The following is a 25,501-nucleotide window of genomic DNA, read 5'->3' as shown; positions in this document are numbered from 1 at the left end:
AGACACACAGATGGACGAGGGACGAGGGACGAGACCCGAGAAGAAGGAGCTCCAGTCCGCTTCGCTCGCTACGTCTGTCTTTTCACCGCTGAGAGAAGGTGGTGCACCGCTCCCGGAGGCGCTGCAATACCGGGCCGATGCGTGGAGAGGACGGAGCAAGCTCCTGATCCAGCTCCCTGTTCCAAAAATCCGTTTAATATGTGGTCCCCCGATGGGGGACGTATCAGATATTAAACTGATAAGAACAGATACTACACTTGATCTTAGCCAAAAGGCCGAGAAGCGATGCCCACAAAGGCGCGGAGCGACGCGCGGGCGTTCCGCTGGCGCACAGTGGCGCAGGCCGACTCCTCTGGAGCCCGGGACCCGCGCGGCTGCCGGCCTCCCTGCAGCCAGAGGCCTCGAAGCGGGACGCTGCTCCCCCTCTCTCTTGCCTGCCTGGCTGCCTTCCTGCCAGTCCCGGGCGGGGGCCCTGCTCTTTGATCTTCTGTCAACGGCCCGACAACGACCGCAGCCGCAGGGGGCGCCAGCCGCCCGGCCTCCTTAGCTTAGGCCCCTCCCACCGGCAGCAGCTGTGCCCAACCGGCTGCGAGCGAAAGCCGAGCGCCAGCACCTGCGGGCAGAGGCAAGGGGCAGCTCTCTCTCCGGAGGGAGGGACGGGGACGCGCGCACGCACACACACACGCCTGCCTGCCGAAAAAAAAAAGAAAGAAAAGGTGGATATACTAAGTTTTTGGGAGGGAAAACGCCCAGCTGTCGAAAGGGGCCCGCCTGCAGGGACGGGGACGGACACACGCAAGCAAGCAAGCAAGCAAGCAAGCAAGCCAGCAAGCCAGCAAGCCAGCAAGCCAGCAAGCCAGCAAGCCAGCAAGCAAGCCACGCCTGCCTCCCTGGGAAAAGGCTGAAAAACCTAAGTTTTTTGGAGGGAAAACGCACGGGAGCCGAAAAGGGGGCCGGCCTGCTTGCCCAGAGAGTCGAGACGCGGGAGAGCGCACAGAGGGAGCACGGGAACGGAGAGGGCGAGAGAGAGACGGACACAGAGACACACAGATGGACGAGGGACGAGGGACGAGACCCGAGAAGAAGGAGCTCCAGTCCGCTTCGCTCGCTACGTCTGTCTTTTCACCGCTGAGAGAAGGTGGTGCACCGCTCCCGGAGGCGCTGCAATACCGGGCCGATGCGTGGAGAGGACGGAGCAAGCTCCTGATCCAGCTCCCTGTTCCAAAAATCCGTTTAATATGTGGTCCCCCGATGGGGGACGTATCAGATATTAAACTGATAAGAACAGATACTACACTTGATCTTAGCCAAAAGGCCGAGAAGCGATGCCCACAAAGGCGCGGAGCGACGCGCGGGCGTTCCGCTGGCGCACAGTGGCGCAGGCCGACTCCTCTGGAGCCCGGGACCCGCGCGGCTGCCGGCCTCCCTGCAGCCAGAGGCCTCGAAGCGGGACGCTGCTCCCCCTCTCTCTTGCCTGCCTGGCTGCCTTCCTGCCAGTCCCGGGCGGGGGCCCTGCTCTTTGATCTTCTGTCAACGGCCCGACAACGACCGCAGCCGCAGGGGGCGCCAGCCGCCCGGCCTCCTTAGCTTAGGCCCCTCCCACCGGCAGCAGCTGTGCCCAACCGGCTGCGAGCGAAAGCCGAGCGCCAGCACCTGCGGGCAGAGGCAAGGGGCAGCTCTCTCTCCGGAGGGAGGGACGGGGACGCGCGCACGCACACACACACGCCTGCCTGCCGAAAAAAAAAGAAAGAAAAGGTGGATATACTAAGTTTTTGGGAGGGAAAACGCCCAGCTGTCGAAAGGGGCCCGCCTGCAGGGACGGGGACGGACACACGCAAGCAAGCAAGCAAGCAAGCAAGCCAGCAAGCCAGCAAGCCAGCAAGCCAGCAAGCCAGCAAGCCAGCAAGCAAGCCACGCCTGCCTCCCTGGGAAAAGGCTGAAAAACCTAAGTTTTTTGGAGGGAAAACGCACGGGAGCCGAAAAGGGGGCCGGCCTGCTTGCCCAGAGAGTCGAGACGCGGGAGAGCGCACAGAGGGAGCACGGGAACGGAGAGGGCGAGAGAGAGACGGACACAGAGACACACAGATGGACGAGGGACGAGGGACGAGACCCGAGAAGAAGGAGCTCCAGTCCGCTTCGCTCGCTACGTCTGTCTTTTCACCGCTGAGAGAAGGTGGTGCACCGCTCCCGGAGGCGCTGCAATACCGGGCCGATGCGTGGAGAGGACGGAGCAAGCTCCTGATCCAGCTCCCTGTTCCAAAAATCCGTTTAATATGTGGTCCCCCGATGGGGGACGTATCAGATATTAAACTGATAAGAACAGATACTACACTTGATCTTAGCCAAAAGGCCGAGAAGCGATGCCCACAAAGGCGCGGAGCGACGCGCGGGCGTTCCGCTGGCGCACAGTGGCGCAGGCCGACTCCTCTGGAGCCCGGGACCCGCGCGGCTGCCGGCCTCCCTGCAGCCAGAGGCCTCGAAGCGGGACGCTGCTCCCCCTCTCTCTTGCCTGCCTGGCTGCCTTCCTGCCAGTCCCGGGCGGGGGCCCTGCTCTTTGATCTTCTGTCAACGGCCCGACAACGACCGCAGCCGCAGGGGGCGCCAGCCGCCCGGCCTCCTTAGCTTAGGCCCCTCCCACCGGCAGCAGCTGTGCCCAACCGGCTGCGAGCGAAAGCCGAGCGCCAGCACCTGCGGGCAGAGGCAAGGGGCAGCTCTCTCTCCGGAGGGAGGGACGGGGACGCGCGCACGCACACACACACGCCTGCCTGCCGAAAAAAAAAGAAAGAAAAGGTGGATATACTAAGTTTTTGGGAGGGAAAACGCCCAGCTGTCGAAAGGGGCCCGCCTGCAGGGACGGGGACGGACACACGCAAGCAAGCAAGCAAGCAAGCCAGCAAGCCAGCAAGCCAGCAAGCCAGCAAGCCAGCAAGCCAGCAAGCCAGCAAGCAAGCCACGCCTGCCTCCCTGGGAAAAGGCTGAAAAACCTAAGTTTTTTGGAGGGAAAACGCACGGGAGCCGAAAAGGGGGCCGGCCTGCTTGCCCAGAGAGTCGAGACGCGGGAGAGCGCACAGAGGGAGCACGGGAACGGAGAGGGCGAGAGAGAGACGGACACAGAGACACACAGATGGACGAGGGACGAGGGACGAGACCCGAGAAGAAGGAGCTCCAGTCCGCTTCGCTCGCTACGTCTGTCTTTTCACCGCTGAGAGAAGGTGGTGCACCGCTCCCGGAGGCGCTGCAATACCGGGCCGATGCGTGGAGAGGACGGAGCAAGCTCCTGATCCAGCTCCCTGTTCCAAAAATCCGTTTAATATGTGGTCCCCCGATGGGGGACGTATCAGATATTAAACTGATAAGAACAGATACTACACTTGATCTTAGCCAAAAGGCCGAGAAGCGATGCCCACAAAGGCGCGGAGCGACGCGCGGGCGTTCCGCTGGCGCACAGTGGCGCAGGCCGACTCCTCTGGAGCCCGGGACCCGCGCGGCTGCCGGCCTCCCTGCAGCCAGAGGCCTCGAAGCGGGACGCTGCTCCCCCTCTCTCTTGCCTGCCTGGCTGCCTTCCTGCCAGTCCCGGGCGGGGGCCCTGCTCTTTGATCTTCTGTCAACGGCCCGACAACGACCGCAGCCGCAGGGGGCGCCAGCCGCCCGGCCTCCTTAGCTTAGGCCCCTCCCACCGGCAGCAGCTGTGCCCAACCGGCTGCGAGCGAAAGCCGAGCGCCAGCACCTGCGGGCAGAGGCAAGGGGCAGCTCTCTCTCCGGAGGGAGGGACGGGGACGCGCGCACGCACACACACACGCCTGCCTGCCGAAAAAAAAAGAAAGAAAAGGTGGATATACTAAGTTTTTGGGAGGGAAAACGCCCAGCTGTCGAAAGGGGCCCGCCTGCAGGGACGGGGACGGACACACGCAAGCAAGCAAGCAAGCAAGCAAGCAAGCCAGCAAGCCAGCAAGCCAGCAAGCCAGCAAGCCAGCAAGCCAGCAAGCCAGCAAGCAAGCCACGCCTGCCTCCCTGGGAAAAGGCTGAAAAACCTAAGTTTTTTGGAGGGAAAACGCACGGGAGCCGAAAAGGGGGCCGGCCTGCTTGCCCAGAGAGTCGAGACGCGGGAGAGCGCACAGAGGGAGCACGGGAACGGAGAGGGCGAGAGAGAGACGGACACAGAGACACACAGATGGACGAGGGACGAGGGACGAGACCCGAGAAGAAGGAGCTCCAGTCCGCTTCGCTCGCTACGTCTGTCTTTTCACCGCTGAGAGAAGGTGGTGCACCGCTCCCGGAGGCGCTGCAATACCGGGCCGATGCGTGGAGAGGACGGAGCAAGCTCCTGATCCAGCTCCCTGTTCCAAAAATCCGTTTAATATGTGGTCCCCCGATGGGGGACGTATCAGATATTAAACTGATAAGAACAGATACTACACTTGATCTTAGCCAAAAGGCCGAGAAGCGATGCCCACAAAGGCGCGGAGCGACGCGCGGGCGTTCCGCTGGCGCACAGTGGCGCAGGCCGACTCCTCTGGAGCCCGGGACCCGCGCGGCTGCCGGCCTCCCTGCAGCCAGAGGCCTCGAAGCGGGACGCTGCTCCCCCTCTCTCTTGCCTGCCTGGCTGCCTTCCTGCCAGTCCCGGGCGGGGGCCCTGCTCTTTGATCTTCTGTCAACGGCCCGACAACGACCGCAGCCGCAGGGGGCGCCAGCCGCCCGGCCTCCTTAGCTTAGGCCCCTCCCACCGGCAGCAGCTGTGCCCAACCGGCTGCGAGCGAAAGCCGAGCGCCAGCACCTGCGGGCAGAGGCAAGGGGCAGCTCTCTCTCCGGAGGGAGGGACGGGGACGCGCGCACGCACACACACACGCCTGCCTGCCGAAAAAAAAAGAAAGAAAAGGTGGATATACTAAGTTTTTGGGAGGGAAAACGCCCAGCTGTCGAAAGGGGCCCGCCTGCAGGGACGGGGACGGACACACGCAAGCAAGCAAGCAAGCAAGCAAGCAAGCCAGCAAGCCAGCAAGCCAGCAAGCCAGCAAGCCAGCAAGCCAGCAAGCAAGCCACGCCTGCCTCCCTGGGAAAAGGCTGAAAAACCTAAGTTTTTTGGAGGGAAAACGCACGGGAGCCGAAAAGGGGGCCGGCCTGCTTGCCCAGAGAGTCGAGACGCGGGAGAGCGCACAGAGGGAGCACGGGAACGGAGAGGGCGAGAGAGAGACGGACACAGAGACACACAGATGGACGAGGGACGAGGGACGAGACCCGAGAAGAAGGAGCTCCAGTCCGCTTCGCTCGCTACGTCTGTCTTTTCACCGCTGAGAGAAGGTGGTGCACCGCTCCCGGAGGCGCTGCAATACCGGGCCGATGCGTGGAGAGGACGGAGCAAGCTCCTGATCCAGCTCCCTGTTCCAAAAATCCGTTTAATATGTGGTCCCCCGATGGGGGACGTATCAGATATTAAACTGATAAGAACAGATACTACACTTGATCTTAGCCAAAAGGCCGAGAAGCGATGCCCACAAAGGCGCGGAGCGACGCGCGGGCGTTCCGCTGGCGCACAGTGGCGCAGGCCGACTCCTCTGGAGCCCGGGACCCGCGCGGCTGCCGGCCTCCCTGCAGCCAGAGGCCTCGAAGCGGGACGCTGCTCCCCCTCTCTCTTGCCTGCCTGGCTGCCTTCCTGCCAGTCCCGGGCGGGGGCCCTGCTCTTTGATCTTCTGTCAACGGCCCGACAACGACCGCAGCCGCAGGGGGCGCCAGCCGCCCGGCCTCCTTAGCTTAGGCCCCTCCCACCGGCAGCAGCTGTGCCCAACCGGCTGCGAGCGAAAGCCGAGCGCCAGCACCTGCGGGCAGAGGCAAGGGGCAGCTCTCTCTCCGGAGGGAGGGACGGGGACGCGCGCACGCACACACACACGCCTGCCTGCCGAAAAAAAAAGAAAGAAAAGGTGGATATACTAAGTTTTTGGGAGGGAAAACGCCCAGCTGTCGAAAGGGGCCCGCCTGCAGGGACGGGGACGGACACACGCAAGCAAGCAAGCAAGCAAGCAAGCAAGCCAGCAAGCCAGCAAGCCAGCAAGCCAGCAAGCCAGCAAGCCAGCAAGCAAGCCACGCCTGCCTCCCTGGGAAAAGGCTGAAAAACCTAAGTTTTTTGGAGGGAAAACGCACGGGAGCCGAAAAGGGGGCCGGCCTGCTTGCCCAGAGAGTCGAGACGCGGGAGAGCGCACAGAGGGAGCACGGGAACGGAGAGGGCGAGAGAGAGACGGACACAGAGACACACAGATGGACGAGGGACGAGGGACGAGACCCGAGAAGAAGGAGCTCCAGTCCGCTTCGCTCGCTACGTCTGTCTTTTCACCGCTGAGAGAAGGTGGTGCACCGCTCCCGGAGGCGCTGCAATACCGGGCCGATGCGTGGAGAGGACGGAGCAAGCTCCTGATCCAGCTCCCTGTTCCAAAAATCCGTTTAATATGTGGTCCCCCGATGGGGGACGTATCAGATATTAAACTGATAAGAACAGATACTACACTTGATCTTAGCCAAAAGGCCGAGAAGCGATGCCCACAAAGGCGCGGAGCGACGCGCGGGCGTTCCGCTGGCGCACAGTGGCGCAGGCCGACTCCTCTGGAGCCCGGGACCCGCGCGGCTGCCGGCCTCCCTGCAGCCAGAGGCCTCGAAGCGGGACGCTGCTCCCCCTCTCTCTTGCCTGCCTGGCTGCCTTCCTGCCAGTCCCGGGCGGGGGCCCTGCTCTTTGATCTTCTGTCAACGGCCCGACAACGACCGCAGCCGCAGGGGGCGCCAGCCGCCCGGCCTCCTTAGCTTAGGCCCCTCCCACCGGCAGCAGCTGTGCCCAACCGGCTGCGAGCGAAAGCCGAGCGCCAGCACCTGCGGGCAGAGGCAAGGGGCAGCTCTCTCTCCGGAGGGAGGGACGGGGACGCGCGCACGCACACACACACGCCTGCCTGCCGAAAAAAAAAGAAAGAAAAGGTGGATATACTAAGTTTTTGGGAGGGAAAACGCCCAGCTGTCGAAAGGGGCCCGCCTGCAGGGACGGGGACGGACACACGCAAGCAAGCAAGCAAGCAAGCAAGCAAGCCAGCAAGCCAGCAAGCCAGCAAGCCAGCAAGCCAGCAAGCCAGCAAGCAAGCCACGCCTGCCTCCCTGGGAAAAGGCTGAAAAACCTAAGTTTTTTGGAGGGAAAACGCACGGGAGCCGAAAAGGGGGCCGGCCTGCTTGCCCAGAGAGTCGAGACGCGGGAGAGCGCACAGAGGGAGCACGGGAACGGAGAGGGCGAGAGAGAGACGGACACAGAGACACACAGATGGACGAGGGACGAGGGACGAGACCCGAGAAGAAGGAGCTCCAGTCCGCTTCGCTCGCTACGTCTGTCTTTTCACCGCTGAGAGAAGGTGGTGCACCGCTCCCGGAGGCGCTGCAATACCGGGCCGATGCGTGGAGAGGACGGAGCAAGCTCCTGATCCAGCTCCCTGTTCCAAAAATCCGTTTAATATGTGGTCCCCCGATGGGGGACGTATCAGATATTAAACTGATAAGAACAGATACTACACTTGATCTTAGCCAAAAGGCCGAGAAGCGATGCCCACAAAGGCGCGGAGCGACGCGCGGGCGTTCCGCTGGCGCACAGTGGCGCAGGCCGACTCCTCTGGAGCCCGGGACCCGCGCGGCTGCCGGCCTCCCTGCAGCCAGAGGCCTCGAAGCGGGACGCTGCTCCCCCTCTCTCTTGCCTGCCTGGCTGCCTTCCTGCCAGTCCCGGGCGGGGGCCCTGCTCTTTGATCTTCTGTCAACGGCCCGACAACGACCGCAGCCGCAGGGGGCGCCAGCCGCCCGGCCTCCTTAGCTTAGGCCCCTCCCACCGGCAGCAGCTGTGCCCAACCGGCTGCGAGCGAAAGCCGAGCGCCAGCACCTGCGGGCAGAGGCAAGGGGCAGCTCTCTCTCCGGAGGGAGGGACGGGGACGCGCGCACGCACACACACACGCCTGCCTGCCGAAAAAAAAAGAAAGAAAAGGTGGATATACTAAGTTTTTGGGAGGGAAAACGCCCAGCTGTCGAAAGGGGCCCGCCTGCAGGGACGGGGACGGACACACGCAAGCAAGCAAGCAAGCAAGCAAGCAAGCCAGCAAGCCAGCAAGCCAGCAAGCCAGCAAGCCAGCAAGCCAGCAAGCAAGCCACGCCTGCCTCCCTGGGAAAAGGCTGAAAAACCTAAGTTTTTTGGAGGGAAAACGCACGGGAGCCGAAAAGGGGGCCGGCCTGCTTGCCCAGAGAGTCGAGACGCGGGAGAGCGCACAGAGGGAGCACGGGAACGGAGAGGGCGAGAGAGAGACGGACACAGAGACACACAGATGGACGAGGGACGAGGGACGAGACCCGAGAAGAAGGAGCTCCAGTCCGCTTCGCTCGCTACGTCTGTCTTTTCACCGCTGAGAGAAGGTGGTGCACCGCTCCCGGAGGCGCTGCAATACCGGGCCGATGCGTGGAGAGGACGGAGCAAGCTCCTGATCCAGCTCCCTGTTCCAAAAATCCGTTTAATATGTGGTCCCCCGATGGGGGACGTATCAGATATTAAACTGATAAGAACAGATACTACACTTGATCTTAGCCAAAAGGCCGAGAAGCGATGCCCACAAAGGCGCGGAGCGACGCGCGGGCGTTCCGCTGGCGCACAGTGGCGCAGGCCGACTCCTCTGGAGCCCGGGACCCGCGCGGCTGCCGGCCTCCCTGCAGCCAGAGGCCTCGAAGCGGGACGCTGCTCCCCCTCTCTCTTGCCTGCCTGGCTGCCTTCCTGCCAGTCCCGGGCGGGGGCCCTGCTCTTTGATCTTCTGTCAACGGCCCGACAACGACCGCAGCCGCAGGGGGCGCCAGCCGCCCGGCCTCCTTAGCTTAGGCCCCTCCCACCGGCAGCAGCTGTGCCCAACCGGCTGCGAGCGAAAGCCGAGCGCCAGCACCTGCGGGCAGAGGCAAGGGGCAGCTCTCTCTCCGGAGGGAGGGACGGGGACGCGCGCACGCACACACACACGCCTGCCTGCCGAAAAAAAAAGAAAGAAAAGGTGGATATACTAAGTTTTTGGGAGGGAAAACGCCCAGCTGTCGAAAGGGGCCCGCCTGCAGGGACGGGGACGGACACACGCAAGCAAGCAAGCAAGCAAGCAAGCAAGCAAGCCAGCAAGCCAGCAAGCCAGCAAGCCAGCAAGCCAGCAAGCAAGCCACGCCTGCCTCCCTGGGAAAAGGCTGAAAAACCTAAGTTTTTTGGAGGGAAAACGCACGGGAGCCGAAAAGGGGGCCGGCCTGCTTGCCCAGAGAGTCGAGACGCGGGAGAGCGCACAGAGGGAGCACGGGAACGGAGAGGGCGAGAGAGAGACGGACACAGAGACACACAGATGGACGAGGGACGAGGGACGAGACCCGAGAAGAAGGAGCTCCAGTCCGCTTCGCTCGCTACGTCTGTCTTTTCACCGCTGAGAGAAGGTGGTGCACCGCTCCCGGAGGCGCTGCAATACCGGGCCGATGCGTGGAGAGGACGGAGCAAGCTCCTGATCCAGCTCCCTGTTCCAAAAATCCGTTTAATATGTGGTCCCCCGATGGGGGACGTATCAGATATTAAACTGATAAGAACAGATACTACACTTGATCTTAGCCAAAAGGCCGAGAAGCGATGCCCACAAAGGCGCGGAGCGACGCGCGGGCGTTCCGCTGGCGCACAGTGGCGCAGGCCGACTCCTCTGGAGCCCGGGACCCGCGCGGCTGCCGGCCTCCCTGCAGCCAGAGGCCTCGAAGCGGGACGCTGCTCCCCCTCTCTCTTGCCTGCCTGGCTGCCTTCCTGCCAGTCCCGGGCGGGGGCCCTGCTCTTTGATCTTCTGTCAACGGCCCGACAACGACCGCAGCCGCAGGGGGCGCCAGCCGCCCGGCCTCCTTAGCTTAGGCCCCTCCCACCGGCAGCAGCTGTGCCCAACCGGCTGCGAGCGAAAGCCGAGCGCCAGCACCTGCGGGCAGAGGCAAGGGGCAGCTCTCTCTCCGGAGGGAGGGACGGGGACGCGCGCACGCACACACACACGCCTGCCTGCCGAAAAAAAAAGAAAGAAAAGGTGGATATACTAAGTTTTTGGGAGGGAAAACGCCCAGCTGTCGAAAGGGGCCCGCCTGCAGGGACGGGGACGGACACACGCAAGCAAGCAAGCAAGCAAGCAAGCAAGCCAGCAAGCCAGCAAGCCAGCAAGCCAGCAAGCCAGCAAGCCAGCAAGCCAGCAAGCAAGCCACGCCTGCCTCCCTGGGAAAAGGCTGAAAAACCTAAGTTTTTTGGAGGGAAAACGCACGGGAGCCGAAAAGGGGGCCGGCCTGCTTGCCCAGAGAGTCGAGACGCGGGAGAGCGCACAGAGGGAGCACGGGAACGGAGAGGGCGAGAGAGAGACGGACACAGAGACACACAGATGGACGAGGGACGAGGGACGAGACCCGAGAAGAAGGAGCTCCAGTCCGCTTCGCTCGCTACGTCTGTCTTTTCACCGCTGAGAGAAGGTGGTGCACCGCTCCCGGAGGCGCTGCAATACCGGGCCGATGCGTGGAGAGGACGGAGCAAGCTCCTGATCCAGCTCCCTGTTCCAAAAATCCGTTTAATATGTGGTCCCCCGATGGGGGACGTATCAGATATTAAACTGATAAGAACAGATTTTTTTTTTTTTTCTTATAAAATATACTTTATTCGGAAAAAAAACACATCTCAAAAGGAAAACATCTCATACAATAACACTCCACAAGTTAAAACAACGGCGGAACGGCGGTGATTGTCCGTTTTCAATCCTTGCAAGGGTGGGCGGATTTGCGCTATTATGAGTGTCCCTCCAAACCCTACCGCTTGCTGTAACCCATTAATCCCTGTACAGGGTCCATAGGCCTTTCCAGCGCTCCTTTGCCGTGGGGAAACCCCATTTAGCAACGTCGCGCTTCATCCTCCTCCTGAGGTCCGCCAGGATCCTCTCCTCCAGCTCCCTCGCTCCCCACTCGATGTTGTGCCGGATGAGATTGTTCCTCGCGTCCCACAGGCCTTTCTTTGTGAGGGACAGCAGCAGCCACAACAGGAACTGCGTCCCCCTGTCCAGTCCGGTAGGTGCCAGCCCCAGCAGAACGTACTGGTAACTGAGCACCACACCCGTCCCCAGGAGTTGCATGGTGTTGTCCATTCTGCCCCACACCGCCTTGGCGAAGGGGCAGCTCCAGAACACGTGCTCCTGAGTCTCCTCGGCGAAACACGTGTCCCGGGGGCAATGCGGATTCCTGGTAAGCGAGTGTCTGTAGAGGACCTCTCTGGTAGCCAGTCTCTTGTGTACGGCCATCCAGTTGAGGTCCTTCAGTTCGTTGTCCAGTTCTTTAGGCTGCGTCATTTCCCAGACTTGTCTGGGAACTCGCAGCCTTTCGTCGGCGACCAGATGCCTCCTCACCTCTTTGTACAGAGCTCTGTGGTTGGTGCAGAGCTCTGGCTGTCTCGTGGCCTCGTACCTCCTGCTCCACTTGACAGCGTGGGTGTAGAACTTTGGTCGCCTCTCTGCCTTGGGCCCAGTGTTTGACCACTGGACCAAGTGCCTCATCGGGATGTAGAGCCACAGCCTGACAAAGTACTGGTACTTGTGGCCGATGGGCTCCCGCAGCGCCCGACAGAGGTTGCAGTAAAAGATGCAGTCGAGTTTCAGGGGGAAATGTGGGACATCTCGACCCCCTTCCTCGACCGGCTGACACATCCGGTTTCTCGTGATGTACTCGTACCTGCCGCCCCAGACGAAGCCGAAGATCATCCCTTGCAGCGCTCGTCTGAGTCTGGCCGGCAGCGGGTACACCACCGCCAGGTAAACCAAAGCCGGCAGGACGTCTGCTTTCAACACCGTCACTTTCCCTGTGTAGGACAGCGACCGCGTTTTCCACAGACCCAGCTTCGCGTTCACCTTGGCGATCCTCTCAGTCCAGTTGTTGGTCTCGTTGTCCTGGCTCTGGAAGGAAACCCCCAGTATTCTGAGGGGCTCCGTGCAGAGCTCGAGACCCTCCGGCGCCGTCGTCCTGTGCTTCCAGGGCCCGAAGAACTTCAGTTTGCTCTTTCGGCGGTTGAGCTTCGACCCCGAGGCTCTGGAGTATTGCTCCATGACCTGCAGGGCCCTCCTCAACCCCCTGTCCGACCTCAGGAACAGCGTCGTGTCGTCGGCGTACTGGGAGATCTTTAGGGTTTCCCCCGCGCCTCCCGGTATCTCCAGGCCGTCGATGACGGGGTCCCGTCTCACCGCCTCTGCTAGGGGCTCTGTGAAGAGAACATAGAGAAGGGGTGAAAGGGGGCAGCCCTGTCGTACTCCGGATTCCTGGGGAATGAAATCCCCCAGGTTTCCGTTCACGTTCACTCTGCTGCCCACGTCAGAGTACAGAATCTGAATCCAGCGGCTGAAACTCTCTCCGAAACCGAAGCGTTCCAGCACCCTGAACAGATAGCTGTGGTTCACTCTGTCGAAGGCTTTCTCCTGGTCCAGGCTGACCACCATCATGGGCACGTTCCGGTCCTCGGCCCAGGCGATGGCGTCTCTGGTCAGCTGGAGGTTCCAGCTGACGGATCGCCCCTCCACCCCACACGTCTGGTCGCTGTGGATGATGTGGGGGAGGGCGGTTCTCAGTCTGCCGGTCAGGAGCTTGGACAGGATCTTTACGTCCACGCAGAGCATCGTGATCGGCCTCCAGTTTTTGAGGTCGGCGGCGTCTCCTCCCTTGAAGAGCAGGGAGATGACGCCCTCCCTCATGGTGTCTCCGAGTTTCCCCCGGCGGAAGATCTCCTGCGCCACTTCCACCAGATCTGCCGCCAGGGTGTCCCAGAAGCAGGTGTAGAACTCCTTGGGGAGTCCGTCCGGCCCCGGCACCTTGCCATTCTCCATGGACAAGAGCGCCGCCTTCAGCTCCTCGGCCGTGATCGGACCCTCCAAGTCCTCCCTCACCTCCTCCGGTACTCGTGCCGTCAGCCCCTCCAGAAAAGCATCGCCTGCCTCCACCTCCGTCTGCTTTTCTGAAAAGAGCTCCGTGTAGAAAGCGGTGGCCGCCTCTACTTTGTCGCTCTCGTCCAGCACTTCCTCTCCATCTCCCCGTCTCAGGCTGTGGATCACCCTCTTTTTCTGGGCTCCCCGGACCTGGTTGAAGAAATAGGAGGAACAGGTTTCATTATTTTCGTAATGCTCCCTCTGTGCTTTGACGAGGAAAGCCTTGGCTTTCTCCGTGTGCAGTCTGCGGAGCCTCTCCTTCAGGTCCCGTGCCCGGGCTGAATTGAAGGCTCCTCCCCCGTTAGCCGAGCTGTACTCCTCCTCGAGTTGCCTCTGGAGTCGTGCAGCTTCCTTCCTCTCCCTGGCCGCCTTCCGTCTGCAGTACGTCTGCGCCAGGGTTCGGGTCCTGTCCTTCACCGACTCCCACCATTCCACCACGGAGCTGTAGCCGTCTCTCAGGTCTCCCCAGCTCGCGTAGTCTTTCCGGAACAGTGCCCTGAAGTCGTCTTCCTCCAGTATCTCCCGGTTCAGCTTCCAGTACCCACGACCGAATGCCGGCAGGCTGGTGTTAGCCACCACCGTCAAGCGCTCGTGGTCGGAATACCACGCCGGGGACACCGTCGCCGACTCCAGGGAGCAGGTCGTGTGCACGAAGATGTAGTCCAGGCGACTGCACACTCCCCGGGAGTTCTTCCAGGTCGGTCCGGCGTCGTTCGGGCGGCACCGTCTGAAGCCGTCTACTAGGGAGAACTGCTTGAGTAGCGACTCCAGCTCTGCCGAGCTAGCGTCGCTCCCCTTCTCCCGGTCGACGTTGAAGTCCCCGCCGAGCACCACCTGTCTGTTAGTGGTGCAGCAGCTGGCCAGGTCAGCAAACACTTCCTTCCGGATAGAGGGTTCCGTCGGAGCATAGACGTTAATCGCTCTCAACTTCTGCCCCCTCCAGTCGATGTCTGCGACCAGGATCCGGCCCTGCACCACCGAGAAGGAGGAAACCAGCGTCATCTCTGGGTTCCCGAGGAGGATTCCCACTCCGGAAGAGTGGACCCCTCCTACGCTCCAGCATGATTCTCCCTTCGTCCATTCCCTGGTGAATGTCAGCTTGTCGCTTTCATCCTTCAGGTGGACCTCCTGTAAGAAACAAACTGAGAAAGACTTTGAGGCCAGATCATGAAAGACTCCCCGTCTTTTCACTGGGTCTCTCAGCCCTCTCACGTTAGTTGTCAAGAAGGTTAGTTTCACAGTCATGGTTAAACTAGTGAAAAGTAAACCTCCTCTCTGTACTTACAGTAGGAACTTGGGAGTCTACATCTGGGCACTGTTTAGCCTAGATGTAACTCCTCTCGTTCGGGTCCTGGGGGGAATATACTGGGCTCCCTCCAGGTTTCGCTGGGGACTGAAAGGAAAACATGCTGGACAGGTCCAGCCCTACCATCAGTCCGGGCTCCAGGGCGGCTTCAAAATAATCCTCGTCGTCCTCGAGGATACTCTCAGCCACCGCTTCGGGGAGGCTCCTTTCTTCCCTCTCTCGGGGGGTTTCGGGGGCCTCCAGTTTCTCCTGGGCCTCGGGGGAAGGGGGCTCCAGTTCCTCGGCTGCCTCTTCCTTTTGTCCCTGGGCCTCGGGGGAGGGGGTTACCTCTTCCTGGGCTGCCTCCTCCTTCTGTCCCTGGGCCTCGGGGGAGGGGGTTGCCTCTTCCAGGGCTGCCTCCTCCTTTTGTCCGTGGGACTCGGGGGAGGGGGGTTCCGTTTCCTGGGCCTCGGGGGGGAGGGTTTCCATTTCCTGGAGCGCCTCCTCCGGTTGTTCCTGGGCCTGGAGGGAAGAAAGTTCCGTTTCCTCTAGGACGAGGAAACGGTTTTCCCTTACCACTCTCTTCTTCTGTCCTTCCGAAGGTGGGTCCGTCCTGGGTCTCTTCTCCCGCTTGCGCTTTCCCTTTTTGCTGGGAGTTATCCAGGTCCCTTCCTCCGGTCGGCCATCTTGTCCCTCTTCCTGGCGGCCATCTTGTGGCACCGATGCGGCTGGGGGTGTGGCCTCGGCAGTTTCGGGTCTCAGCGGGGGAGGTGCGGGTTCTTTGTTCTCAGCCCTCTCCCTTTGTCTGGAGACCGGTTTCTGCCTGCCGGCTTCCACCACCTGCGCAAACGAAGGTTTGCTTACCTTGCATTGGCGAAGGAGGTGTCCCTCGGCGCCGCATCCGTCACACTTTTTGGCTGCCCGGCAGGTTTTTGCCAGGTGCCCGTCCTCATTGCAGTTGTGACATCTGACGATGTCACATGTATTTGTCTTGTGGCCGGACCGTCTGCATTTGCTGCAGAAATCCGGCATCCTGGGGTAGTAGAGGTACCCCCTGTCGGCTCCGATGTTGAAGCGAGCCGGGGGGTGCTGGAAACCGTCAACGCCCTCTGGGTCCTCCTTCAGGAGGACTCGGTACTGGCGTTTGCCGTACCAGACGCCTTCGTCCCTGACCTCTGTCGGTTTCCCCACTACGGTTACATACCTCCCTAGGTACGCTGTTACCCGCTCCGCAGGCACGTAGGGATTGTACGTGCAAACCGTAATGGTCCTCTGGTTCGTCTTCCTCATAGGCTCCGGCCTGAAATCAGAGAAACCAGGGTGCTTACCTTTCTCCCTGACCAGTCTCGTTGCCTTTTCATACGCCGCGTCCGTGGCCATGTAGGCCTCCATGTATCTCTCTGCCTTGTTGTCCTGGAGGCAGTAGAGATCGCCGGCAACCAACTGCAAGATCCCTCGCAGGAAGGTCACGAAAAAGGCCTTAGCAGTCGGCATCGGCTCCGTCTTCTTTGTCCAGTGGAACCGGATCAAAGTTCTCTTGTCCGCCATCTCTGAGGGAGAAAAAAGGGAACAAAAGGGAAAAAAAGGAGGGAAAGAGAGAGAGCAAAAGGAGCAGCGAGAGAGCCCTGGCCTTTGTCCTTGTGGGCAAAGCCCAGCGAGGTGCAGGCGCAGGAGGAGAGAGAGAGAGGAGAGCGGAAAGTGCTTCCGGGTCTCGAGGTGGAAAGCAAGCACCGCGGGCAGGCCACGTGTACCTACTCCCAGCCAAGAGGCCAAGGAGGCAGAGAGAGAGGGAGAGAGAGAGAGAGAGCGAGAGAGAGAGGGAGCGGATAGCGCTTCCGAGTCTCGAGGTGGAAAGCAAGCACCGCGGGCAGGCCACGTGTACCTACTCCCAGCCAAGAGGCCAAGGAGGCAGAGAGAGAGGGAGAGAGAGAGAGAGAGAGAGGGAGCGGATAGCGCTTCCGAGTCTCGAGGTGGAAAGCAAGCACCGCGGGCAGGCCACGTGTACCTACTCCCAGCCAAGAGGCCAAGGAGGCAGAGAGAGAGGGAGAGAGAGAGAGAGAGCGAGAGAGAGAGAGGGAGCGGATAGCGCTTCCGAGTCTCGAGGAAGAAAGCAAGCACCGCGGGCAGGCCACGTGTACCCACTTCCAGCCAAGAGGCCAAGGAGGCGGAGCAAGAGAAAGGGGGAGGGGAGAGGAGAGGAGAGAGCAGAGAGAGAGAACGTTGATGCCGGATTCCACCCGGCTCAGCTGCTGCTTGGCCTTAACCCCCTAGGCTCAACCTAGAGCGATACCAGCTCAAGCACTCTTCAGAATCTTCGATCGCCTTCTAGACCTCTGGCAAGACAAGAACTGCGGGCATGCCACTTGAACTTGATCTTAGCCAAAAGGCCGAGAAGCGATGCCCACAAAGGCGCGGAGCGACGCGCGGGCGTTCCGCTGGCGCACAGTGGCGCAGGCCGACTCCTCTGGAGCCCGGGACCCGCGCGGCTGCCGGCCTCCCTGCAGCCAGAGGCCTCGAAGCGGGACGCTGCTCCCCCTCTCTCTTGCCTGCCTGGCTGCCTTCCTGCCAGTCCCGGGCGGGGGCCCTGCTCTTTGATCTTCTGTCAACGGCCCGACAACGACCGCAGCCGCAGGGGGCGCCAGCCGCCCGGCCTCCTTAGCTTAGGCCCCTCCCACCGGCAGCAGCTGTGCCCAACCGGCTGCGAGCGAAAGCCGAGCGCCAGCACCTGCGGGCAGAGGCAAGGGGCAGCTCTCTCTCCGGAGGGAGGGACGGGGACGCGCGCACGCACACACACACGCCTGCCTGCCGAAAAAAAAAGAAAGAAAAGGTGGATATACTAAGTTTTTGGGAGGGAAAACGCCCAGCTGTCGAAAGGGGCCCGCCTGCAGGGACGGGGACGGACACACGCAAGCAAGCAAGCAAGCAAGCAAGCAAGCCAGCAAGCCAGCAAGCCAGCAAGCCAGCAAGCCAGCAAGCCAGCAAGCCAGCAAGCAAGCCACGCCTGCCTCCCTGGGAAAAGGCTGAAAAACCTAAGTTTTTTGGAGGGAAAACGCACGGGAGCCGAAAAGGGGGCCGGCCTGCTTGCCCAGAGAGTCGAGACGCGGGAGAGCGCACAGAGGGAGCACGGGAACGGAGAGGGCGAGAGAGAGACGGACACAGAGACACACAGATGGACGAGGGACGAGGGACGAGACCCGAGAAGAAGGAGCTCCAGTCCGCTTCGCTCGCTACGTCTGTCTTTTCACCGCTGAGAGAAGGTGGTGCACCGCTCCCGGAGGCGCTGCAATACCGGGCCGATGCGTGGAGAGGACGGAGCAAGCTCCTGATCCAGCTCCCTGTTCCAAAAATCCGTTTAATATGTGGTCCCCCGATGGGGGACGTATCAGATATTAAACTGATAAGAACAGATACTACACTTGATCTTAGCCAAAAGGCCGAGAAGCGATGCCCACAAAGGCGCGGAGCGACGCGCGGGCGTTCCGCTGGCGCACAGTGGCGCAGGCCGACTCCTCTGGAGCCCGGGACCCGCGCGGCTGCCGGCCTCCCTGCAGCCAGAGGCCTCGAAGCGGGACGCTGCTCCCCCTCTCTCTTGCCTGCCTGGCTGCCTTCCTGCCAGTCCCGGGCGGGGGCCCTGCTCTTTGATCTTCTGTCAACGGCCCGACAACGACCGCAGCCGCAGGGGGCGCCAGCCGCCCGGCCTCCTTAGCTTAGGCCCCTCCCACCGGCAGCAGCTGTGCCCAACCGGCTGCGAGCGAAAGCCGAGCGCCAGCACCTGCGGGCAGAGGCAAGGGGCAGCTCTCTCTCCGGAGGGAGGGACGGGGACGCGCGCACGCACACACACACGCCTGCCTGCCGAAAAAAAAAGAAAGAAAAGGTGGATATACTAAGTTTTTGGGAGGGAAAACGCCCAGCTGTCGAAAGGGGCCCGCCTGCAGGGACGGGGACGGACACACGCAAGCAAGCAAGCAAGCAAGCAAGCAAGCCAGCAAGCCAGCAAGCCAGCAAGCCAGCAAGCCAGCAAGCCAGCAAGCCAGCAAGCAAGCCACGCCTGCCTCCCTGGGAAAAGGCTGAAAAACCTAAGTTTTTTGGAGGGAAAACGCACGGGAGCCGAAAAGGGGGCCGGCCTGCTTGCCCAGAGAGTCGAGACGCGGGAGAGCGCACAGAGGGAGCACGGGAACGGAGAGGGCGAGAGAGAGACGGACACAGAGACACACAGATGGACGAGGGACGAGGGACGAGACCCGAGAAGAAGGAGCTCCAGTCCGCTTCGCTCGCTACGTCTGTCTTTTCACCGCTGAGAGAAGGTGGTGCACCGCTCCCGGAGGCGCTGCAATACCGGGCCGATGCGTGGAGAGGACGGAGCAAGCTCCTGATCCAGCTCCCTGTTCCAAAAATCCGTTTAATATGTGGTCCCCCGATGGGGGACGTATCAGATATTAAACTGATAAGAACAGATACTACACTTGATCTTAGCCAAAAGGCCGAGAAGCGATGCCCACAAAGGCGCGGAGCGACGCGCGGGCGTTCCGCTGGCGCACAGTGGCGCAGGCCGACTCCTCTGGAGCCCGGGACCCGCGCGGCTGCCGGCCTCCCTGCAGCCAGAGGCCTCGAAGCGGGACGCTGCTCCCCCTCTCTCTTGCCTGCCTGGCTGCCTTCCTGCCAGTCCCGGGCGGGGGCCCTGCTCTTTGATCTTCTGTCAACGGCCCGACAACGACCGCAGCCGCAGGGGGCGCCAGCCGCCCGGCCTCCTTAGCTTAGGCCCCTCCCACCGGCAGCAGCTGTGCCCAACCGGCTGCGAGCGAAAGCCGAGCGCCAGCACCTGCGGGCAGAGGCAAGGGGCAGCTCTCTCTCCGGAGGGAGGGACGGGGACGCGCGCACGCACACACACACGCCTGCCTGCCGAAAAAAAAAGAAAGAAAAGGTGGATATACTAAGTTTTTGGGAGGGAAAACGCCCAGCTGTCGAAAGGGGCCCGCCTGCAGGGACGGGGACGGACACACGCAAGCAAGCAAGCAAGCAAGCAAGCAAGCCAGCAAGCCAGCAAGCCAGCAAGCCAGCAAGCCAGCAAGCCAGCAAGCCAGCAAGCAAGCCACGCCTGCCTCCCTGGGAAAAGGCTGAAAAACCTAAGTTTTTTGGAGGGAAAACGCACGGGAGCCGAAAAGGGGGCCGGCCTGCTTGCCCAGAGAGTCGAGACGCGGGAGAGCGCACAGAGGGAGCACGGGAACGGAGAGGGCGAGAGAGAGACGGACACAGAGACACACAGATGGACGAGGGACGAGGGACGAGACCCGAGAAGAAGGAGCTCCAGTCCGCTTCGCTCGCTACGTCTGTCTTTTCACCGCTGAGAGAAGGTGGTGCACCGCTCCCGGAGGCGCTGCAATACCGGGCCGATGCGTGGAGAGGACGGAGCAAGCTCCTGATCCAGCTCCCTGTTCCAAAAATCCGTTTAATATGTGGTCCCCCGATGGGGGACGTATCAGATATTAAACTGATAAGAACAGATACTACACTTGATCTTAGCCAAAAGGCCGAGAAGCGATGCCCACAAAGGCGCGGAGCGACGCGCGGGCGTTCCGCTGGCGCACAGTGGCGCAGGCCGACTCCTCTGGAGCCCGGGACCCGCGCGGCTGCCGGCCTCCCTGCAGCCAGAGGCCTCGAAGCGGGACGCTGCTCCCCCTCTCTCTTGCCTGCCTGGCTGCCTTCCTGCCAGTCCCGGGCGGGGGCCCTGCTCTTTGATCTTCTGTCAACGGCCCGACAACGACCGCAGCCGCAGGGGGCGCCAGCCGCCCGGCCTCCTTAGCTTAGGCCCCTCCCACCGGCAGCAGCTGTGCCCAACCGGCTGCGAGCGAAAGCCGAGCGCCAGCACCTGCGGGCAGAGGCAAGGGGCAGCTCTCTCTCCGGAGGGAGGGACGGGGACGCGCGCACGCACACACACACGCCTGCCTGCCGAAAAAAAAAGAAAGAAAAGGTGGATATACTAAGTTTTTGGGAGGGAAAACGCCCAGCTGTCGAAAGGGGCCCGCCTGCAGGGACGGGGACGGACACACGCAAGCAAGCAAGCAAGCAAGCAAGCAAGCCAGCAAGCCAGCAAGCCAGCAAGCCAGCAAGCCAGCAAGCCAGCAAGCAAGCCACGCCTGCCTCCCTGGGAAAAGGCTGAAAAACCTAAGTTTTTTGGAGGGAAAACGCACGGGAGCCGAAAAGGGGGCCGGCCTGCTTGCCCAGAGAGTCGAGACGCGGGAGAGCGCACAGAGGGAGCACGGGAACGGAGAGGGCGAGAGAGAGACGGACACAGAGACACACAGATGGACGAGGGACGAGGGACGAGACCCGAGAAGAAGGAGCTCCAGTCCGCTTCGCTCGCTACGTCTGTCTTTTCACCGCTGAGAGAAGGTGGTGCACCGCTCCCGGAGGCGCTGCAATACCGGGCCGATGCGTGGAGAGGACGGAGCAAGCTCCTGATCCAGCTCCCTGTTCCAAAAATCCGTTTAATATGTGGTCCCCCGATGGGGGACGTATCAGATATTAAACTGATAAGAACAGATACTACACTTGATCTTAGCCAAAAGGCCGAGAAGCGATGCCCACAAAGGCGCGGAGCGACGCGCGGGCGTTCCGCTGGCGCACAGTGGCGCAGGCCGACTCCTCTGGAGCCCGGGACCCGCGCGGCTGCCGGCCTCCCTGCAGCCAGAGGCCTCGAAGCGGGACGCTGCTCCCCCTCTCTCTTGCCTGCCTGGCTGCCTTCCTGCCAGTCCCGGGCGGGGGCCCTGCTCTTTGATCTTCTGTCAACGGCCCGACAACGACCGCAGCCGCAGGGGGCGCCAGCCGCCCGGCCTCCTTAGCTTAGGCCCCTCCCACCGGCAGCAGCTGTGCCCAACCGGCTGCGAGCGAAAGCCGAGCGCCAGCACCTGCGGGCAGAGGCAAGGGGCAGCTCTCTCTCCGGAGGGAGGGACGGGGACGCGCGCACGCACACACACACGCCTGCCTGCCGAAAAAAAAAGAAAGAAAAGGTGGATATACTAAGTTTTTGGGAGGGAAAACGCCCAGCTGTCGAAAGGGGCCCGCCTGCAGGGACGGGGACGGACACACGCAAGCAAGCAAGCAAGCAAGCAAGCAAGCCAGCAAGCCAGCAAGCCAGCAAGCCAGCAAGCCAGCAAGCCAGCAAGCAAGCCACGCCTGCCTCCCTGGGAAAAGGCTGAAAAACCTAAGTTTTTTGGAGGGAAAACGCACGGGAGCCGAAAAGGGGGCCGGCCTGCTTGCCCAGAGAGTCGAGACGCGGGAGAGCGCACAGAGGGAGCACGGGAACGGAGAGGGCGAGAGAGAGACGGACACAGAGACACACAGATGGACGAGGGACGAGGGACGAGACCCGAGAAGAAGGAGCTCCAGTCCGCTTCGCTCGCTACGTCTGTCTTTTCACCGCTGAGAGAAGGTGGTGCACCGCTCCCGGAGGCGCTGCAATACCGGGCCGATGCGTGGAGAGGACGGAGCAAGCTCCTGATCCAGCTCCCTGTTCCAAAAATCCGTTTAATATGTGGTCCCCCGATGGGGGACGTATCAGATATTAAACTGATAAGAACAGATACTACACTTGATCTTAGCCAAAAGGCCGAGAAGCGATGCCCACAAAGGCGCGGAGCGACGCGCGGGCGTTCCGCTGGCGCACAGTGGCGCAGGCCGACTCCTCTGGAGCCCGGGACCCGCGCGGCTGCCGGCCTCCCTGCAGCCAGAGGCCTCGAAGCGGGACGCTGCTCCCCCTCTCTCTTGCCTGCCTGGCTGCCTTCCTGCCAGTCCCGGGCGGGGGCCCTGCTCTTTGATCTTCTGTCAACGGCCCGACAACGACCGCAGCCGCAGGGGGCGCCAGCCGCCCGGCCTCCTTAGCTTAGGCCCCTCCCACCGGCAGCAGCTGTGCCCAACCGGCTGCGAGCGAAAGCCGAGCGCCAGCACCTGCGGGCAGAGGCAAGGGGCAGCTCTCTCTCCGGAGGGAGGGACGGGGACGCGCGCACGCACACACACACGCCTGCCTGCCGAAAAAAAAAGAAAGAAAAGGTGGATATACTAAGTTTTTGGGAGGGAAAACGCCCAGCTGTCGAAAGGGGCCCGCCTGCAGGGACGGGGACGGACACACGCAAGCAAGCAAGCAAGCAAGCAAGCAAGCCAGCAAGCCAGCAAGCCAGCAAGCCAGCAAGCCAGCAAGCCAGCAAGCAAGCCACGCCTGCCTCCCTGGGAAAAGGCTGAAAAACCTAAGTTTTTTGGAGGGAAAACGCACGGGAGCCGAAAAGGGGGCCGGCCTGCTTGCCCAGAGAGTCGAGACGCGGGAGAGCGCACAGAGGGAGCACGGGAACGGAGAGGGCGAGAGAGAGACGGACACAGAGACACACAGATGGACGAGGGACGAGGGACGAGACCCGAGAAGAAGGAGCTCCAGTCCGCTTCGCTCGCTACGTCTGTCTTTTCACCGCTGAGAGAAGGTGGTGCACCGCTCCCGGAGGCGCTGCAATACCGGGCCGATGCGTGGAGAGGACGGAGCAAGCTCCTGATCCAGCTCCCTGTTCCAAAAATCCGTTTAATATGTGGTCCCCCGATGGGGGACGTATCAGATATTAAACTGATAAGAACAGATACTACACTTGATCTTAGCCAAAAGGCCGAGAAGCGATGCCCACAAAGGCGCGGAGCGACGCGCGGGCGTTCCGCTGGCGCACAGTGGCGCAGGCCGACTCCTCTGGAGCCCGGGACCCGCGCGGCTGCCGGCCTCCCTGCAGCCAGAGGCCTCGAAGCGGGACGCTGCTCCCCCTCTCTCTTGCCTGCCTGGCTGCCTTCCTGCCAGTCCCGGGCGGGGGCCCTGCTCTTTGATCTTCTGTCAACGGCCCGACAACGACCGCAGCCGCAGGGGGCGCCAGCCGCCCGGCCTCCTTAGCTTAGGCCCCTCCCACCGGCAGCAGCTGTGCCCAACCGGCTGCGAGCGAAAGCCGAGCGCCAGCACCTGCGGGCAGAGGCAAGGGGCAGCTCTCTCTCCGGAGGGAGGGACGGGGACGCGCGCACGCACACACACACGCCTGCCTGCCGAAAAAAAAAGAAAGAAAAGGTGGATATACTAAGTTTTTGGGAGGGAAAACGCCCAGCTGTCGAAAGGGGCCCGCCTGCAGGGACGGGGACGGACACACGCAAGCAAGCAAGCAAGCAAGCAAGCAAGCAAGCCAGCAAGCCAGCAAGCCAGCAAGCCAGCAAGCCAGCAAGCAAGCCACGCCTGCCTCCCTGGGAAAAGGCTGAAAAACCTAAGTTTTTTGGAGGGAAAACGCACGGGAGCCGAAAAGGGGGCCGGCCTGCTTGCCCAGAGAGTCGAGACGCGGGAGAGCGCACAGAGGGAGCACGGGAACGGAGAGGGCGAGAGAGAGACGGACACAGAGACACACAGATGGACGAGGGACGAGGGACGAGACCCGAGAAGAAGGAGCTCCAGTCCGCTTCGCTCGCTACGTCTGTCTTTTCACCGCTGAGAGAAGGTGGTGCACCGCTCCCGGAGGCGCTGCAATACCGGGCCGATGCGTGGAGAGGACGGAGCAAGCTCCTGATCCAGCTCCCTGTTCCAAAAATCCGTTTAATATGTGGTCCCCCGATGGGGGACGTATCAGATATTAAACTGATAAGAACAGATACTACACTTGATCTTAGCCAAAAGGCCGAGAAGCGATGCCCACAAAGGCGCGGAGCGACGCGCGGGCGTTCCGCTGGCGCACAGTGGCGCAGGCCGACTCCTCTGGAGCCCGGGACCCGCGCGGCTGCCGGCCTCCCTGCAGCCAGAGGCCTCGAAGCGGGACGCTGCTCCCCCTCTCTCTTGCCTGCCTGGCTGCCTTCCTGCCAGTCCCGGGCGGGGGCCCTGCTCTTTGATCTTCTGTCAACGGCCCGACAACGACCGCAGCCGCAGGGGGCGCCAGCCGCCCGGCCTCCTTAGCTTAGGCCCCTCCCACCGGCAGCAGCTGTGCCCAACCGGCTGCGAGCGAAAGCCGAGCGCCAGCACCTGCGGGCAGAGGCAAGGGGCAGCTCTCTCTCCGGAGGGAGGGACGGGGACGCGCGCACGCACACACACACGCCTGCCTGCCGAAAAAAAAAGAAAGAAAAGGTGGATATACTAAGTTTTTGGGAGGGAAAACGCCCAGCTGTCGAAAGGGGCCCGCCTGCAGGGACGGGGACGGACACACGCAAGCAAGCAAGCAAGCAAGCAAGCAAGCCAGCAAGCCAGCAAGCCAGCAAGCCAGCAAGCCAGCAAGCCAGCAAGCAAGCCACGCCTGCCTCCCTGGGAAAAGGCTGAAAAACCTAAGTTTTTTGGAGGGAAAACGCACGGGAGCCGAAAAGGGGGCCGGCCTGCTTGCCCAGAGAGTCGAGACGCGGGAGAGCGCACAGAGGGAGCACGGGAACGGAGAGGGCGAGAGAGAGACGGACACAGAGACACACAGATGGACGAGGGACGAGGGACGAGACCCGAGAAGAAGGAGCTCCAGTCCGCTTCGCTCGCTACGTCTGTCTTTTCACCGCTGAGAGAAGGTGGTGCACCGCTCCCGGAGGCGCTGCAATACCGGGCCGATGCGTGGAGAGGACGGAGCAAGCTCCTGATCCAGCTCCCTGTTCCAAAAATCCGTTTAATATGTGGTCCCCCGATGGGGGACGTATCAGATATTAAACTGATAAGAACAGATTTTTTTGTTTTTAAATATATTTTATTACAAAGGACATCACAAACAACCATAATCAAACCATAATCACAACGACAACACTGTACATAACAGAAAACAAAGCCCTGAAACAGAACAAAAAGCAAAAACCCCAAACACTCCTCATTACCATAACCCCACCCCTTATTCTAATGAACACACACCCTCTAAGAAACAAAACTCTCTCAAAAACTCGGAATCATCCTTTCTACTCTAAATATCTACTAGAGATTTCCACTTTTCCTTAACCGCATGGTAGCTCCAATTTCTCAAGTCGGCTGCTATCATGCATTTGACGTCCCACATTACTTTGTCCCAAACTCCCCTCACACTCCGCAACACACCTTTTTTAACTAGGACATTTCTGGCAGCCCATAATTCTAACTTAACGCAACTGATCAGAAACCATAAAACAAAAACAGTCTTCTTTGTCCTCCCCCTCCCCCCGACGCCATACATTAAGGTCGCTAGATTGATTTTAAAACTAGACTCTAGCGTTCCTAAAAAAGGCGCACACTTCCCCCACA

At 61.5% G+C, this 25,501-nt stretch overlaps 18 non-coding genes and 1 pseudogene across 18 annotated transcripts; all 19 read right to left on the bottom strand.

Annotated features, from left to right (window-relative positions):
• Positions 1–96: 96 nt before the first annotated feature.
• Positions 97–287, bottom strand: LOC138236022 (U2 spliceosomal RNA). Its single transcript, XR_011188427.1, has one exon. It is a non-coding gene; the product is annotated as a U2 spliceosomal RNA (small nuclear RNA).
• An 849-nt stretch (positions 288–1,136) lies between these two features.
• Positions 1,137–1,327, bottom strand: LOC138236021 (U2 spliceosomal RNA). The gene has a single exon (XR_011188426.1). It is a non-coding gene; the product is annotated as a U2 spliceosomal RNA (small nuclear RNA).
• An 844-nt stretch (positions 1,328–2,171) lies between these two features.
• On the bottom strand, positions 2,172–2,362 carry LOC138236019 (U2 spliceosomal RNA). Its single transcript, XR_011188424.1, has one exon. It is a non-coding gene; the product is annotated as a U2 spliceosomal RNA (small nuclear RNA).
• An 848-nt stretch (positions 2,363–3,210) lies between these two features.
• Positions 3,211–3,401, bottom strand: LOC138236018 (U2 spliceosomal RNA). The gene has a single exon (XR_011188423.1). It is a non-coding gene; the product is annotated as a U2 spliceosomal RNA (small nuclear RNA).
• Positions 3,402–4,257: 856 nt separating this feature from the next.
• LOC138236017 (U2 spliceosomal RNA) lies at positions 4,258–4,448 on the bottom strand. Its single transcript, XR_011188422.1, has one exon. It is a non-coding gene; the product is annotated as a U2 spliceosomal RNA (small nuclear RNA).
• Positions 4,449–5,296: 848 nt separating this feature from the next.
• On the bottom strand, positions 5,297–5,487 carry LOC138236016 (U2 spliceosomal RNA). The gene has a single exon (XR_011188421.1). It is a non-coding gene; the product is annotated as a U2 spliceosomal RNA (small nuclear RNA).
• An 848-nt stretch (positions 5,488–6,335) lies between these two features.
• Positions 6,336–6,526, bottom strand: LOC138236015 (U2 spliceosomal RNA). The gene has a single exon (XR_011188420.1). It is a non-coding gene; the product is annotated as a U2 spliceosomal RNA (small nuclear RNA).
• Positions 6,527–7,374: 848 nt separating this feature from the next.
• LOC138236014 (U2 spliceosomal RNA) lies at positions 7,375–7,565 on the bottom strand. The gene has a single exon (XR_011188419.1). It is a non-coding gene; the product is annotated as a U2 spliceosomal RNA (small nuclear RNA).
• Positions 7,566–8,413: 848 nt separating this feature from the next.
• On the bottom strand, positions 8,414–8,604 carry LOC138236013 (U2 spliceosomal RNA). The gene has a single exon (XR_011188418.1). It is a non-coding gene; the product is annotated as a U2 spliceosomal RNA (small nuclear RNA).
• Positions 8,605–9,448: 844 nt separating this feature from the next.
• On the bottom strand, positions 9,449–9,639 carry LOC138236012 (U2 spliceosomal RNA). The gene has a single exon (XR_011188417.1). It is a non-coding gene; the product is annotated as a U2 spliceosomal RNA (small nuclear RNA).
• An 856-nt stretch (positions 9,640–10,495) lies between these two features.
• LOC138236024 (U2 spliceosomal RNA) lies at positions 10,496–10,674 on the bottom strand (annotated as a pseudogene).
• Positions 10,675–17,520: 6,846 nt separating this feature from the next.
• On the bottom strand, positions 17,521–17,711 carry LOC138236011 (U2 spliceosomal RNA). The gene has a single exon (XR_011188416.1). It is a non-coding gene; the product is annotated as a U2 spliceosomal RNA (small nuclear RNA).
• An 856-nt stretch (positions 17,712–18,567) lies between these two features.
• LOC138236010 (U2 spliceosomal RNA) lies at positions 18,568–18,758 on the bottom strand. Its single transcript, XR_011188415.1, has one exon. It is a non-coding gene; the product is annotated as a U2 spliceosomal RNA (small nuclear RNA).
• An 856-nt stretch (positions 18,759–19,614) lies between these two features.
• Positions 19,615–19,805, bottom strand: LOC138236027 (U2 spliceosomal RNA). The gene has a single exon (XR_011188431.1). It is a non-coding gene; the product is annotated as a U2 spliceosomal RNA (small nuclear RNA).
• An 848-nt stretch (positions 19,806–20,653) lies between these two features.
• LOC138236026 (U2 spliceosomal RNA) lies at positions 20,654–20,844 on the bottom strand. Its single transcript, XR_011188430.1, has one exon. It is a non-coding gene; the product is annotated as a U2 spliceosomal RNA (small nuclear RNA).
• An 848-nt stretch (positions 20,845–21,692) lies between these two features.
• Positions 21,693–21,883, bottom strand: LOC138236025 (U2 spliceosomal RNA). Its single transcript, XR_011188429.1, has one exon. It is a non-coding gene; the product is annotated as a U2 spliceosomal RNA (small nuclear RNA).
• An 848-nt stretch (positions 21,884–22,731) lies between these two features.
• Positions 22,732–22,922, bottom strand: LOC138236020 (U2 spliceosomal RNA). The gene has a single exon (XR_011188425.1). It is a non-coding gene; the product is annotated as a U2 spliceosomal RNA (small nuclear RNA).
• An 844-nt stretch (positions 22,923–23,766) lies between these two features.
• Positions 23,767–23,957, bottom strand: LOC138236009 (U2 spliceosomal RNA). The gene has a single exon (XR_011188414.1). It is a non-coding gene; the product is annotated as a U2 spliceosomal RNA (small nuclear RNA).
• Positions 23,958–24,805: 848 nt separating this feature from the next.
• On the bottom strand, positions 24,806–24,996 carry LOC138236023 (U2 spliceosomal RNA). Its single transcript, XR_011188428.1, has one exon. It is a non-coding gene; the product is annotated as a U2 spliceosomal RNA (small nuclear RNA).
• Positions 24,997–25,501: the final 505 nt, after the last annotated feature.

Source organism: Lepisosteus oculatus, unplaced genomic scaffold (assembly GCF_040954835.1).
Source record: "Lepisosteus oculatus isolate fLepOcu1 unplaced genomic scaffold, fLepOcu1.hap2 HAP2_SCAFFOLD_851, whole genome shotgun sequence".
NCBI lineage: Eukaryota > Metazoa > Chordata > Actinopteri > Semionotiformes > Lepisosteidae > Lepisosteus > Lepisosteus oculatus.
Note: the sequence above shows the minus strand (reverse complement) of the source record. Positions and strands in the feature narration are given on the sequence as shown.